Source organism: Nicotiana tabacum, chromosome 11 (genome assembly GCF_000715075.1).
Source record: "Nicotiana tabacum cultivar K326 chromosome 11, ASM71507v2, whole genome shotgun sequence".
NCBI classification, from domain to species: domain Eukaryota; kingdom Viridiplantae; phylum Streptophyta; class Magnoliopsida; order Solanales; family Solanaceae; genus Nicotiana; species Nicotiana tabacum.
In genome coordinates, this window is record NC_134090.1 from 156,868,366 (window position 1) to 156,883,951 (window position 15,586).

General features: G+C 40.9%; 1 long non-coding RNA gene across 1 annotated transcript; it reads left to right on the forward strand.

Annotated features, from left to right (window-relative positions):
- Positions 1 to 1,855: 1,855 nt before the first annotated feature.
- LOC142166408 (uncharacterized) lies at positions 1,856 to 9,086 on the forward strand. The gene is made up of 2 exons (XR_012696825.1): positions 1,856 to 2,553; positions 8,914 to 9,086. It is a non-coding gene; the product is annotated as an uncharacterized LOC142166408 (long non-coding RNA).
- The last annotated feature ends 6,500 nt before the right edge of the window (positions 9,087 to 15,586 follow it).

The following is a 15,586-nucleotide window of genomic DNA, read 5'->3' on the forward strand; positions in this document are numbered from 1 at the left end:
GGCCCGGCATTGAAGTGGTACACTCGTTAGGATCACAGTAGATGGTATACCCGGGATGATTTAGCCCAAGCTTTTGCTTGTTATTTCCAATACAACATCGAGATTGTTCCAGATCATTTGTCTTTGACTAAGATTGAGAAGAAGCCTAGTGAAAGTTTCAGGGAATACGATTTTCACTAGAGAGAACAAACGACAAGAGTTAATCCCCCGATGGAGGAGAATGAAATGGTGGAGTACTTTCTGCAGGCTCTGGAGCCTAATTACTTTGGCCATTTGATATCAGCCATATGCAAGTCTTTCAACGAGGTAGTGAAGATGGGTGGCATGGTGGAAGAAGGGCTTAAATCAAACAAAATCATGAGCTACTCGACCATCAAAGCAACTACCCAAGCTATTCAGAATGGTACTAGAGGAGTGATCGAAAAGAAGAAGAAAGAAGATATGGCAACAGTTGATTCAGGATCATGGTTTAGACCAAGGGGCCCATCACACCTTTATACCCAGCCTCGACCCCATCACCAGACCTACACCCAAACCCTATATAATCCACCCCAACATTACTTCCCATCACCAGACCCTCAAATTTCTGTCCACCACGCCCAGTCATATACTCAACCTCCTTCCTACTCACAATGGCGTGCCCCGGCCACACAAAACACCTACCCAACTCCATAAAATGCTTACCCACCCCTATGAACCTACCGAAACCCTGCCGATCCAGGTTTTCGGCCCAAACCAGTATTCAGAAACGAGAGGTTGCAGCGGAAGAAAACTTTCAGCCGTTGGGGGAGTTTTATACTAGTTTATTCCAGAGATTGAGGCAGTTGGATGTGCCGAGGCCAATTGAGTCGAAATTGCCAAACCCTCCTACAAATAATCTTGATTACTCCTTGAGCTGTGCATATTGCTCTGGTACTCCGGGGCATGATATGGAGAAGTGTTGGCACTTGAAAAATGCCATCCAGGAGCTCATCGACACAAACCAGATTGTAGTCCAAACTCCGAAGGCACCCAACATCAATCAGAACCTATTGTCAATCCATGAGGAAACAAATATGATCGAGATAGTACACAAGGAGAGGGAGCCCAAGAAGCCTTCACAATCCGTTATGGTGATTCGATCTAGTGAGGTCAAGCCAGTCAAAAAACCAACGGTTGAAGGATCAGTGAACAAGTTAAGCATGGCAAATGGTGAGCCATGTGATAGCTGAGAAGAGATCCCTAAATAATTGTGAGCACGTGATTTTTGCCCAATATGAATTACTCCCATAAATTCAAAATAATTTTTTTTCCATCATTTGCAAATTCGTAGATTTTTGTAGCTTTTTGTTTGCATTTGTCCGCGCATGTTTAACCTTATTAAATCATTGAAAAATACAAAAAATACATTGCATTTGCATTTAGGATCTATTTTCACATTTTGAGGTTAATTATTAAATTAGGTGCTTTATTAAAAAAATGAAAATCACAAGATTGGTTTACTTTTGCATTTCTAGCCTTTTATTTATAAATCAATAATTTCCCCCTTTAATTTAGAAGTAATTAATTCTTGTAAATAATATGTTAGGTCTTTAGCTTAATTTATTAAACTAATTACTTTTAGGAGTTTTTAATTAATAAAAAAAAAGGAAAAGGAAAACAAACAAAAAGAAAAGGAATTAAAATGATTTTTGAAAAAGGGAAAAGGAAAGAAACCAATTTGGGCCAAAATCCAAACAAATTCCCAGCCCAAATCTAACCTCATCAGCCTTACCCGCCCCAATTATGCCCAGACCCACGCCCGTTCCCTGACCCGACCCGCTCCCTAAGTATAAGCCTAATCCCTAAATCCCAAAGGCAGAGAAACGATACTATTCTTCTTCTTCAAAAAACACCCGAATCCACTCCCAAAATTGCCAAACTTCGGGCGAGTGAGCTCCAATCTCACCTCACGCGTTCCCCCTCTCGCCTCATCACCATATTTCTAACCTTTCTGACAGATTCCCTCTCACTCACATGCTCTTTTCGATTTTGTTCCGGATTTTCACCTTTTGGATGATATATGGAAAAATGGGGGGCGTTAGATTGGATTCGAGTTAATCTAATCCTTCCATTTGTCCCTCTTTCATCAGAAACGGGGTGAAAATCTGTTTTGGGGAGAGAATTTTCGTTTGAGAGATTTCTTGGAGATAAAGGTTGAAGCTTCGAGAACACCTGAAGGCATATATAAGAGGAAGGATATTTTCGGATGAGAGGGGATCTTCGGAGAGATTTCTTTTAAAGAAAATTGAAGGAAAAAATCAGTGTTGAAAGTTTTATTCTTCTTGTCTATTGTTCGTTTTTTTTCTTATATCAAAACAGAACAAATGTTATGGAGGTTCCTTGATTTCATTTGATGTGAGTTTTATTGAGCATTTCGAAATAATAGAGTCTCTTCATTTCGATTCTGGATTTTTGAGTAAAAATGGAAGTCGTTTGAGAAGCTCGAGTCAGTTGCTGCTCGAGGATTGATTTTCAGCTGCTGTTTGTTTTGTTCGATCTCAATTCTGGGCTAGTTCAGTGTTTCGATTTCAGGTTCTTTGACTGACTCTTCCTCTTATTTTACTCTTTGGTGTTATTAAAGCATGAGGAGGGCTTAGGATAAGCAAGTAGGATTGGTTTGAATTTCTGAAATGTTGAAGTTCGAGTGTTAACAAAAGCATATTGTTGGTTTTAGGTTGACGATGAGTCTGAATGAATCCTCCCTGATGTGCAAATATGTTCTGTTTTTTTGTTGTTTTTGTGTTCAAATTGTATGAATCTGTCTGATTTCGTCAGGCTTGATTGAAGTCAAATTTGGTTTATGAGTTTATGGTTTACTAAAGTATGTCAATGTTACTGCCGAGAGAAGCTCGATCAGTTCTTTTGATGTTTTGCAAAGTTTTCCTGCCCGTGTTGTCTGATTTGTGTTGGTATGAGCAGCATATGCATATCTTTAGGCTTAAATGAATCAAATTCACGCTATTTTGCAGTTGTAGTTCTGTTCTTGCTTGCAGAAAGTTGAACGTTGATTCATGTTCGAGCTCGGTCTAAAATGACGTCTGAAATGTTGTTCACCTTTTCCTGATTCGAGTTATATTTTTGTGTCTGGTTGCATGCTTCTGTTGGATTATTCTGCTGAAATCTTTTGTTGCTTCTTGTCGTAATACTGCTGTTAGTTTAGTTAGATGTAGGCTAAGTCTGAAATCAGTGCATATGTTTGATTTGTTTGTTTGGTTTTCTCCTATTTCACTTGTTGTTTATGAAACTATAGAGTTGTGTTGTTTCTATAATGGTCCAAAAATCAGTGGGAACTTGCTAGCTTTCAGACGCCCAGTTTTCCTTGATTGCTCCTTCATCGCTCTTCTTAGTTTCTCTCAAGCGTTACTGATTGTCTCTGCTGCATAAGATAGGGATTAAGAGAGTCGAGTGAAGGAATAGGCTAGCCAAAACCTATTTCAGATCCCAGGAGGGAGATACAAACTTCAGTATGAGATACAAACTTTAGTATGAGAAAATTTGCACTGTTAATCTTCTTATTATGCACACGGCGACACATTAACTCAGGAGCAAGAAATACTTCGCAGTATTTGTTATTGGCCAGACACACGCTATTCCTTTGGTAAACTGTTTCATTGTTTAAGTTGCGAATGATTAGAGAATTGTCTAACTTGGAAGTTTGTTAAGTATTTTTGGTTTGGTGTTTGCTGTGTCGGTGAAATGGATATCCATTAAAATTTCATCTTTATATATTGGCTTTCCTTCAGCTGATAGTTTGCTTGTAAGTCGCTGGGATGTTCTGGTATATTAATTTACTTCTTGAGCCTAAGACGCCCATTACCCTGCATCCTGTGGCTTTTGTATATTTGCTCAATGTTAGTTTGCCCTTGGGATTTAATGCAATCGTGATTATGTGTACGTTCGCGTAACATAATTGCGGTTCTAAAATTAATTCGGAATATGCGTTCGCACAACTTCGATCAAACTTTCTTAATAGTAAAATTGTTTTACTAGGCCATTAATTAAATTTAGTTCATATAGCTCGAGGTGTGCCAGGCCAAATAAATTTCAAATGCGTGGCCCTCATTTAATTATTTCTTTTAAATCCTTAGAATTCGAGGCGCGCCATTTAACAAATTTCCATGGCCCTCGCAAAGTTGAAAATGCGTAGTTGCTTTAGGCGCGTGATTAAAATTACCTGCCTAAACTCGGGTGTGCATTTCATGTGACCCAAATCCAAATCTAACAACGTTAAATAAAATGTGTCTCGGACTGTGAGTGCATTTTATGTGGCATGGTCCAAAGTCGTGTTTTAGATGGCGTTGAAATCTTCCTTAAAATAATTAAAAGCGGTTTTAAAGTTAAAATGCACATATGTTTAAAAGTGTTTTAATATCAGATAAATAGGCCAATAATAACAGTTGAGCAACCGTGCTAGAACCACGGAACTCGGGAATGCCTAACACCTTCTCCCGGGTTAACAGAATTCCTTACCCGGATTTCTGTGTTCGCAGACTGTAATACAGAGTCAATCTTTCCTTGATTCGGGATTTGAACCGATGACTTGGGACACCATAAATTATCCCAAGTGGCGACTCTGAATTCTTTAAGTAAATAATCTCGTTTCGATTGTCCTTTAATTGAAAAAATTTCCTTATATACCCCTTTACGGGGGTGTAGGAAAAAGGAGGTGTGACAGTTATGCTATAGCAAAGCAAGATAAGTCAAAGTTGGTCGTGCCAGGGTTGGCGAGTAAGCCTATCATAATTGTGGAGGGTGCCCGTACGGACCCTGTCATCATCAAGCCTGTAACCCAGTTGCCGGTAGTCAACACCAAGGCTATCCCATGTAGCTACGAATGGGTGATAGTGACCTATAAGGGAAAGGAAGTGAAAGAAGAAGTCAATGAGGCCCAGGGTTTAACTCGTCCAAGGAGATGCTTTGCCCCGGAAGAGTTAAGGAAAGCTAAAACATCGAGAGATAATCCAGTTCTAGTAAAGAAAGCAGTCACTGAGGAAGAAGCGGAGGAGTTTTTGTGAAAAATGAAGGTACAAGATTATTCCATCGTGGAGCAATTGAGAAAGACGCGCGCTCAGATTTCCTTGCTATCATTGTTGATCCATTCAAATGAGCATCGTCGGGCCCTGATGAAAATTCTGAACGAAGCTCATGTCCCCGACAAAATCTCAGTGAACCATCTGGAGAAGATCGCCAACAAAATATTTGAGGTGAACATGATCACTTTCTCTGATGACGAGTTGCCCGTGGAAGGTACTGAACACAACAAAGCTCTCTATCTTACAGTAAAATGTGAAGATTCTGTGGTCACCAGGGTGTTAGTTGACAATGGTTCTAGTGCAAACATCTGCCTTCTCTCTACTCTGAACAAGTTAAAAGTTGACGATGACAGGATTCACAAGAACATCATATGCGTGCGAGGTTTTGACGGTAGAGGAAAAGATTCGCTTGGTGATATAGTGGTTGAATTGACAATAGGACCGGTCGAATTCACCATAGAGTTCCAGGTACTGGATGTGGCCGTCTCTTACAATCTGTTATTGGGTCGGCCTTGGATACATGCCGCCAAAGCAGTCCCGTCCTCTTTGCACCAGATGGTCAGTTCAAGTGGGACAGACAGGAGATCGTCGTGCATGGTGAGGAGAATTTGTGTGCTCACAGTGATGCCTCTGTCCCGTTTAATGAGGCCGAAGATGACAAAGGGCCTTAGGTCTATCAAGTTTTTGAAACAGTGCCGGTCGAGAAGGTTCCAGAAGGGAAATGTATTCCAACTCCAAAGATAGCCTTTGCATCTGTCATGGTGGCCTCTGAAATACTGAATAATGGCTTTGTGCTAGGTAAAGATCTGGGGGCATCCTTGCAGGGTATCATACAACTAGTGTCCCTCCCTAAAAACTTGGGTACGTTCGGTCTTGGATTCAAACCCACAGCGACAGATGTGAAAAGGGCTAAAAGGGTGAAATATAAGGCGTGGGCACTTCCGAAGCCTATCCCGCATCTCTCCAGGTCTTTTGTCAAGCTCGGTGCTAGAAAACGTCCAGTGTCAGCAGTGCCAAGTCCTATGGTTGACATTGATGAAGAGTTAGTTGAAAGGTTCCAAAGGCTGTTTGATGATGTGAACATGGTAGAAGTTGGAGAAGGTTCTAGCAAAGCAAACGTGCAGTTCGTCGGGCCGAATGTAAAGTTTAACAATTGGAAGGCTACTCCTCTCCCTACTCGGAAGGAGTTTTGGTAGTTTATTTTATTTTCCTTTCTATCTGGGTTATTCCAGGGTTGTAACCCAGATTTTTATTTTTCACTTGTTTGATGTACAAACCCTGTTATCCTTTATTTTCAATTGTGAGCACGTGATTTTTGCCCTACAAGAACTACTCCCACAAAAATTCAAAATAAAATAGTTGTGTGTTGCTTGTGATTTATTTGTATTTGTATGTGCATGTTTATTCTATTTTTACTACTGAAAAATACAAAAATATATGTGTTGCATTTGCATTTACAATTTAGGATTAATTAACCACTGATTTGTTTTACGAAAATGAAAATCATAAAAAATAATGTACTTTGCATTTTTAGCATTTAATGTTGAATTGTGTGATTTTATTATTAATTGGCATTTAATTATATGTGATAAATGTTATTAGAAGATAATTAGTATTTTTAATAAGTTAACTTGGTTTATAATTTTAGAAAATAATTTAGAAAGCAAAATGAATGAAAAGAACAAAAACTAGGAAGGAAAATCGGATTGGGCTCAAATCCCTGGCCCAATGGCATGTCCCAAACCCGGTCCAGGCAGCTCCTCTCACAGGATGGTGAAACGACGTAGTATAGGGACCAAACTACGTCGTTTCAATGGCAAAAATCTCATCCATTCAACCAAGCCACATCCAACGGTCACAGATCAATACCCGTATCCAAGAACTGAACCCGACCCGTTTACCCCGAACCAAACCCGCCTCAGTACTTAACCAAAACGACCCCGTTTGACCCCCTAACCTAATCTGGACCGTCGATCTTCACTGATCCAACGGATCACATTAATCCCCTCAATCTAATATACCAAAATAACCCAGACCCATTGCCCCCTCTCATTTCCAAACACCCCCCTGTTCAGTCGTCTCTTTCAGAGAGACCAAACGACCAAAAACCCTAATAGCCGCCACCATACTCCATCGCCTGAAACCCGACGGACAGTGCTCCGTTCACCCCCAAATTCACACCCCAGCTTCCCCACGACCTCCTAAACCTAACCCCTCTAGCCATTCCCCTCGAATCCTGATCAGGGCCTTCGAATCTTCAATCAAAGATCGATCAAAAAACCCTAACTAATCCAATCGATTCCAGGCTAATACCCAACGTCCACCTGACTTCCCTCGTCCCTAAACCACCCCTAGTTCTCCTCGAATCAAACTGTAGTTTGTCGAATCTCAATTCGAATGAACGAACGTTGAGTTCTCAGATCAAGAGCCTGTATTGAAGATTCGAGGCCGAAATAGGTTTTATTCGTGTGTTCTCGTTTGAGAACTCGTGATTAAGACCTATTCCGACCAAAATCAAAAGATGCCGGATTTGGTTCAAGCCGAGCTGGTCGTTCATCTTAGGTATTTCCCATTTCCATTTGGAGTTTGTTATTTAGCTTTCATTTTCCTCATTTTTGGTCTTCTCTGTTCTCTGTTTCATCTCATTTTTTTATGTGTCTTTTCGGATTAATTTCCTGTCACGTCAATTTGCTTTGGTTTGGTAATTGGTGTTGAGTCGTTAATTTTAGTCAATTATTGAAGCTAGGCAGTTTGTCGATTTGTTAGAACATTTCCGATTTTGCAATCGATAAATTAAGTTTGCCCGTTTGCTAAAATTAAGGATTAGTCCATCACAATGTTTGAATCGCTTAGTCGGTCGTCACATTGTTTTGAATTGCTTGGTCAGTTGAAATGCTTTGAAAATACATGAACTTTGTTTTGGTTGTCACCTGAACCTACTGTGTCATTCCCTGTAAGGGTGTTCTGAATCATTAAAATCCTGGGCCTTTATTTTGTTGCTATTTGATTCAACCTGGTTCAAGCTTAAGCTGTTGTTGAGTTTGATGAATTGAATCCTACTGTTTAGGGTCTGAAATGAATCTGACATTGGTTTGAATTCAGTGTTGGTATGATAATGTTAATTAGATAGTAGTGAGTTATAAGGTTGCATTCAGAACTTAGGAGAATTGGTTATAGCTGCAGTCACAGGGTCTTCAGGGGTATTTTGGGGGTTTAAAAGTTTGGCAAATGGTCTTGCTAAGTGGGCTGTCAGTAAAACACTTAATTAACATTAAACTAATGCATTTGTTTAGTGCTAATGGGAAACAAAACATAATGGTGTGGGGAGCCTTAAAAAGACTTGATTAAAATATAGCATTGCCCATACACCTTTAAAACTAAACAATGAAATTAGACACTTAGTAGTGGTTGTCAGGGAATATGATGGGAGACATACATTTCTTAATTCTGCCTAGTGTGAAAACAGGCTGGAAAAAGGGTCTATCTTAGGGTATAAAAAAGGGCAGACCTGAGATAACAAGGAGGATTTTTTTGGAAAAAAGAATTTGAAAATAGAGAGTTCCTTTGGAAGGCAGTCTGGTTTAGTGTTGTCAAAGTTTTAGAAAGTTTTTCTGGTTTAGTTTCGAGCATAGTGTGGTACAGTCAGGTCTGTTTGGGGTATCTACTGTTGTTGTTGTTCTACAATTCATTCCGGGTTTAAATTTGAGTGTGCTGAGCTTCATTTCTGGGTTGAGACTGGTTTGTTGTTGCTATTTGAGTTCTGGCTGCTGATACCCGTTGAAAATTATTGCTGATTCCTGTTGCTACTGCTGTGAAATTACTGACCTCTTTCTTCTCCTTTGTTTCACTGCAAGCCCAGGTACACTTTCGCGTTCATCATAATGTACATTGAAAGTTGTGAAGTGGAACGAAAATGAAGCATGTTTGATTACAGAATTGACTACTTTTGATTTTTATTTCTGTATGATTCGTTGTAATGAAGTAAGACTGGACTGTTTGGACTATTAATTTGTATTGGAATGTTAATATTCAGTAGCTTAGCATGATTGCATGGGATGATTAGTTTAACTGTCGATATTAGCAACAACATAAATATAAAAGTTGACTTTAGATCTTAACTTGTAGTTAGCAATTCAATATTCAAATAGCTGTGAGCAGCTAAGAAATGTCAGCATTAGTGTGAATCAATTCAGATTTGTTAGTTTCATAGTAGGATTGAATTTAACTTGGACTGCTGGGTTCGTATGACCGTATATGTGCACTATTGATGACATAGATTTAATCTCTTAGGACCTTAACGATCAGAACACGTTTTTGGGTTAGTGATGTTCGTTTAGTCTTACTAGGGGTATTAAAACACATTGCTCTACTTTGAACTCACAAGTAATAGACAGCCTTTGCCTGCTGAAAAACTGTCTCACTTCTAGCCGCGGTTAAACTTGTTTGAGGAGTTTTAGGTGGAATTAACTAGTCATTAAGGTTACTTAAGCAACTATCCATGTAAAAACATTTTAAATGAATTGAATGGTCTGACTGATCTATTGGATGAGAATCATTGTTCGATTTGAATTAAGGAGATGTCTGGGTCTAAGGCATTGGCAGACCTCGAAATTAAAATCAGCGTCGTATTTTTGGGCTCGTCATAAGCCCAAACTGTCCAGCCCTTTATAAATGAAATCTGGGCTGTTATGAACAATTTGCTGAAATGTTCTGCCTTTACTTACTAAGTTATTTGGCTTAATTGGTTTGAAACTGATTCATAAGGATTTTGGGCCTTTCATATATGCTAGTTAATTAGTTAGGCTTCAGAGACAAATTCAAAAGAAAATAATGGCTTGCTTTAGGATGTCCTTAAAATAAACGAGGCGTGCCACGCCAAATAAAGTCACAAATTGCGGGGCCCTCTTTAACTACTTCTTTAAAAATGTTAGACCTCGGGACGCGCCCTTTAGCGAATTTCGTGGCTTCCCTCAAAGTTAATAAAACGCTAGATTGTTTTAGACACGCTTTTAATAATTTACTTTCTTAAACTCGGGTGCACATTTATGTGACCCAAATCCAAATCTCAACGGAGTCGAAATGTATCGATAACCATGGGTGCATTGATGTGACGTGGTTCGAGATGTATTTTTACGACGTTGCAATTCTCGTTAATAATAATAATAATAAAAGCGGTAAAAAGTTAAAATTTGCACATAGGTTCAACATGTATATAAAAAAAATCAGATAAATAAGCCGAATGTGATAGTTGAGCGACAGTGCCAGAACCACGAAACTCGGGAATGCCTAACACCTTCTCCCGGGTTAACAGAATTCCTTATCCGTATTTCTGGTTCGCGATCTTTTCCTCGATTCGGGATTCAACCGGTGACTTGGGACACCATAAATCTCCCAAGTGGCGACTCTGAATTAAATAATAAATCCCATTTCGATTGTCCTTTAATTGGAAAAACTCCCTCTGCGCCCCTGCGGGCGCGGGTAAAAAGGAGGTGTGACAGCTCTGGCGACTCTGCTGGGGATTCAGAGAACCCAGAATCTCTGGTTCAGGGTTTAAGAATTCGATCTTAGAATAATTGTTATGTTTGACTTTATCTGATTTTTCTACATATTTCGCGCTAAATGTGCTAAATGCTTTATCGCTTTGATATTATCTGAACTGTATATAAACTGTGCCGAAACCCTTCTCTTCTCACCTCCGGGGATGTGCTTACTGGTTGAGACTCCCTATTCTGTTAGTGTTATACCCTGAAATAAGAAAGAGGACGGACAAGTTACAAAGCCGGACGATCTCACGGGTCCCCGGTACGTTGCCCCCTCCTCGACTCGAGTTGTCCGCTCGGGTACACAGTCTATAACAAATACCTAGGCTTTGAACCTAGAATAACGTGACTTCATGCCGGATCCCTAATAGGAACGTTTGTTTGCATCACGTGCATTTGACTTTGGAGGCTTAATACAGGGGTTGGGTCTGTCTAGGACAGGTGTACCAAAAATGAAAAAGACCATACTGATGCATCTTACTTGCTACTTGTGCATTTATTTGCTTCGGACTTGCATGCCGACTGACTTTTGAATATTTTGAGGAAAAAGAAATAGCAGTATGAGGGTTAAAGAGAGTTAATCGCCTGTTTTGGAAAAACCAATGTCCAAATAGTGTCAAAACTCTGCCGAATTTTTGAAAAAAAAAGGAAAAGTAAAAAGTCTGGTTTTCAAAAGAAGTTTGTTTTAGCGTCCCGAACTACGTCGGTTTGATTCTCACAGGGTGCGGGATACGTAGGCAACCCTCATCGGGTTCAACCTCCCTTTTACAAAAATGTCAAATTTTTGTCATAAATAAGTCGGGTGACGCCATTCTTGCTTAAAATAAGCCGAATGTCCCCAAAAGGGCACTGGAAGGCTGTTTTCGCAAGAACAGCCACCCTGAGTCATTTTAAATGGTTTGCGGGCACAACCTTAAAATCTTCCTCCCGGAAGCGGTAAAAGGCCGTGTTTTCAACCGGGTCCTTTATTTCAATTTGAGAAAAAAAAGAGTCAATAATAAATCGAGTAATGCCGTTTTTGGCAAAAATAACCGAATGTTCCCGAAAGGGACGCCGGAAGGCTGACTTTGCATAAACGACCACTTTTAGTCATTTTTGGATTTTTGACCGGTTGACTCACCCAACTTTAAAATCTTCGTTCCCGAAGTGTTGAAAAGCCGTGTTCGGAACCGGATCTTCCTTTTAATCTGTGGAAAATTAAAAATAGTCAATTTGTTGGGTCAAATAAATTTTATTTTCTTAATCACCTTAATAAATGTGCAGGATGAGCACGATGCAAAATGAACCTTTTTCAATAATAAAATCCCTTTCGAGTTGCGGCTATGGTGGGATAATTTAGGTGGTAAGGGGAAAGATGAGGTCAAGAAATATCTAAAAGGTCTTACGGGTTTATTGGAAATCTAACCTCGGGGGGATATCATAAGAGCCTTGGTCACCTGCTGGGACCCGACACACAATGTCTTCCACTTCCCCAATTTTGAACTCACCCCGACCTTGGAGGAAATAGCCAGGTACATCGGAAATGCTGAAGTTCCGATAAGGCAAAAATACCTGGTTGCTCCAAGAGCTGTCACTGCGCATCAGTTTTTAGATTCATTAAAGATACCCAGGGCGGTCCATAACCCAGATTTGGCCGCGGGTTTTTGTAATCCGCGCTTCATATACGACAGATACGATCATGTCGGAGGATTCAACAATCCGGGTAACAAGTTATGCAGCAAAAGTAGCCGTCAGAAATGGGATGAGCATAGACGAGTGGCTTTTATGATAACCTTTTTGGGCCTTTTGGTGTTTCCAAGGAAAGACGGAAACATTGATTTGAAAATAGCCGGGGTTGTCAGTACCTTGCTCAATCAAGATGAAAGCACTCTTGCACATATGATAGTATCTGATATCTTCCGAGCTCTCACAGCCTGCAAAGCCAGAGGGAACTTTTTCGAGGGGTGTAACTTGTTACTACAAATATGGATGACTGAGCATCTCTGCCACCGTTCCCAGCTCTTGAGTTATGGTGCCTCGAAAGAAAACTTGCATAGAAGAGTTCTACACAAGAATCAAGGGGGTCAGTCTAGCCGAGGGAGTTACAGCGTGGACATCATTCTTTCGGACCCTCACCGCCAACCAAATACAGTGGACGCTAGGATGGCTGCCCGTTGATGAGGTCATATATATGCCGACAGCTAGGACCCACTTTCTATTGATGGGACTCAAGAGCATTCAGCCCTACGCGCCATATCGGGTTTTGAGACAACTCGGGAGATGCCAAACAGTATCACAGCAGGAAGATCTTAGTGCTCAAGTAATTGAGATTAGCTCTGACGGACAGTTTCCTGAAGCAAGAGTCCGTCAGATCTGGAGTGAATGCCAATATTTAAAAGCAGATACTTGCGTGTAGGATCGGGCCAAAGGCGAAGTGGCGCCAGGATACCTTGCTTGGTACAGGAGAGAACTTGAGCACGAAAGGCCGGCTAAAAGACCCCATCTCCAGGAGTTCGTCAAGGCGTCGCAAGAACAGTGGGATTGGTTGGCTAAAGAACACGAGTACATGATGACAATAGGCAAGTTGGAGAAGCAAGTTATGGATTTGAAATTTGAGAAAGATTTGCATATCGCTGCAGATGAGGGAGAAAGGAGAAAACTAGCTCAGGAAAACGAGGTCCTCAAAACTCAAATGCAGAAAATGAAAATAGCTGCCAGAAGCTAGGAGAGAAGCCGGGCTGATAAAAGGCTCATAAACGATCTGAAGAAGAAAGTCCTCGAATATCAAGAAGACCTGGAAAAATCTAAAGTTGGTCTAGCGAGAATCCAGGTGAAATGGATAAAGAATACAGAAGAGCAAGTACGGTTCACGCAACAAATGAAGAGGGACTACGAAGAGTGGATCTTTAGACAAACCCGAGATGCCAGAATAGATAGGAAACGCTACTATGATCTGATGGCCCAAATGAAGAAACAGATGAATGAGTTTCAGGATCAACTCTTTTACAACGCTCAAGTGCTGGGGACACGGAATCAACAAATAGAGCGATTGCTTATGGAGAGGGACAAAATCAAGGGAAGAATCGACGATATCGGGCACTACATCACCATAAAGTACCTAGCTTGTGAGGATATGTCCCGTACCACCTTCTTTGCTTCAATAATGATTTATGTCTACCAGATCATGGAAGATTTGAAAGATCTGCAAAGGGGCATTGCTCCAAAGCCCGCGGCGAGGCCGAACGATGCCCCGCGGGCGCCAAAATTCAAAACTTTGAAACATTCATAATTTGAGTCTGTATTTTCCTTGTCTTCAGAGTCTATTGTCCGTTGGAGTTTGTATTTCCCTTTTGCATAGAGTCTGTAGTCTGTATCAAGCCTGTCATTTTCCTTTCAAAAATGTTTTGCCTTGTAATAAAATGTTTTGCTAGTGAAGATTGACAAATCCAAAAATGGTGTCTTTATGTTCCGCACTCGTGGCGGAACTACGCACGGTCTGATTCATGCGGGGACATGATACGTAGGCAATCTCTATAGGATTCGACCACCACTAAAAAAGAAAAAAAGGGAAAATGAAAAATAAATAAAGAAGGATAGAATAAAGGAAGCTTAAAAAAGGGGCACAATTATGAGAGGCCGGAATGACGCACGCAACCGAAGCAAATGCATGATATAAATGGTTATTTGCCTAGGTGCATTGCATCCCAACGTGTAATTGCATATGTGTTAAACTCTAAAAACTAACAAGTTTGTTGATTTTCAGAGAATTCAAGCAGTTAGTTTATTTAGAGGATACTGGCACATTACCATTACCAAACTAGATCAAAGGGACCAATACCGGAAATTATGTCTAGCCCAGATGTCGACACTAGTGTTGAGGTAGAGGAGTTGGACGTCTATAAAATGAAAGAGGAGATGCTCAAGCTTAAGCAACAGATGACCGAAATGTACCAGGCCTGGTCAAAGGGCAATCACCGCCAGCTTACCCAGCCAACCTGGCTTTTACCCCACCATTAGCTCAGTCTCAGGATCATCCCACCACCGATCCAGGCTTTCCCATTTATCAACAATACCATGGAACTACTTCTCATACGCCACAAGCTCCACCACCAAAATCAATTCCATACCCTCCTCCGCCAATCACCCCTGTCTTTGTGGCATCTCCACCAACTGCACTCCATAAATCCCTGAGTGAACCTGTGTTCCAAACGCAGGACAACCGGTATTATCCCCCGGAGCTTACCTTCAAAGCACCTGAAGCCTATCCACAAGATCCACATTCTGACCTACTAGAGAAAGCAGAAAAACCGGCCAGAAATCCTGAACAGGAAGAGATGTTCAGAAAAATGAAAAGCATAGAACAATCCTTCAGGGATATGAGAGGGTTAGGAGGTCAGGTGAATGTAACTTACAAAGACATGTGTTTGTTCCCAAATGTACAACTACCGGCAGGGTTCAAAATGCCCAAATTCGACTTGTACAACGGACACAATGATCTGGTGGCTCATTTGAGAGGTTTTTACAGTAAGATGAGGGGAGCCGGAGGAAAGGATGAATTGCTAATGGCTTACTTCAGTCAGAGTTTGAGCGGAGCAACATTGGAGTGGTACACCCGCCAAGATCACGAAAGATAGTATACATGGGATGATATGGCACAAGCATTCGCTTGTCACTTTCAGTATAATCTTGAGATCATTCCACACCGACTATCTTTGACCAAACTAGAGAAGAAGCACAGTGAAAGCTTTAGAGAATATGGTTTCCGGTGGAGGGAGCAAGCAGCAAGGGTAGATCCCCCAATGAAAGAAAACGAGATGGTTGATTACTTTTTGCAAGCTTTGGAGCCGACCTACTTTGGTCATCTTGTGTCCGCAATTGGAAAATCTTTTAATGAGGTTGTAAAAATGAGAGGCACGGTCGAGGAGGGGCTTAAGTCCAACAAGATCATGAGTTATTCAGCGATCAAGGCAACCACCCAGGCCATTCAAAGCGGCACTAGGGGTGTGCTCGGGA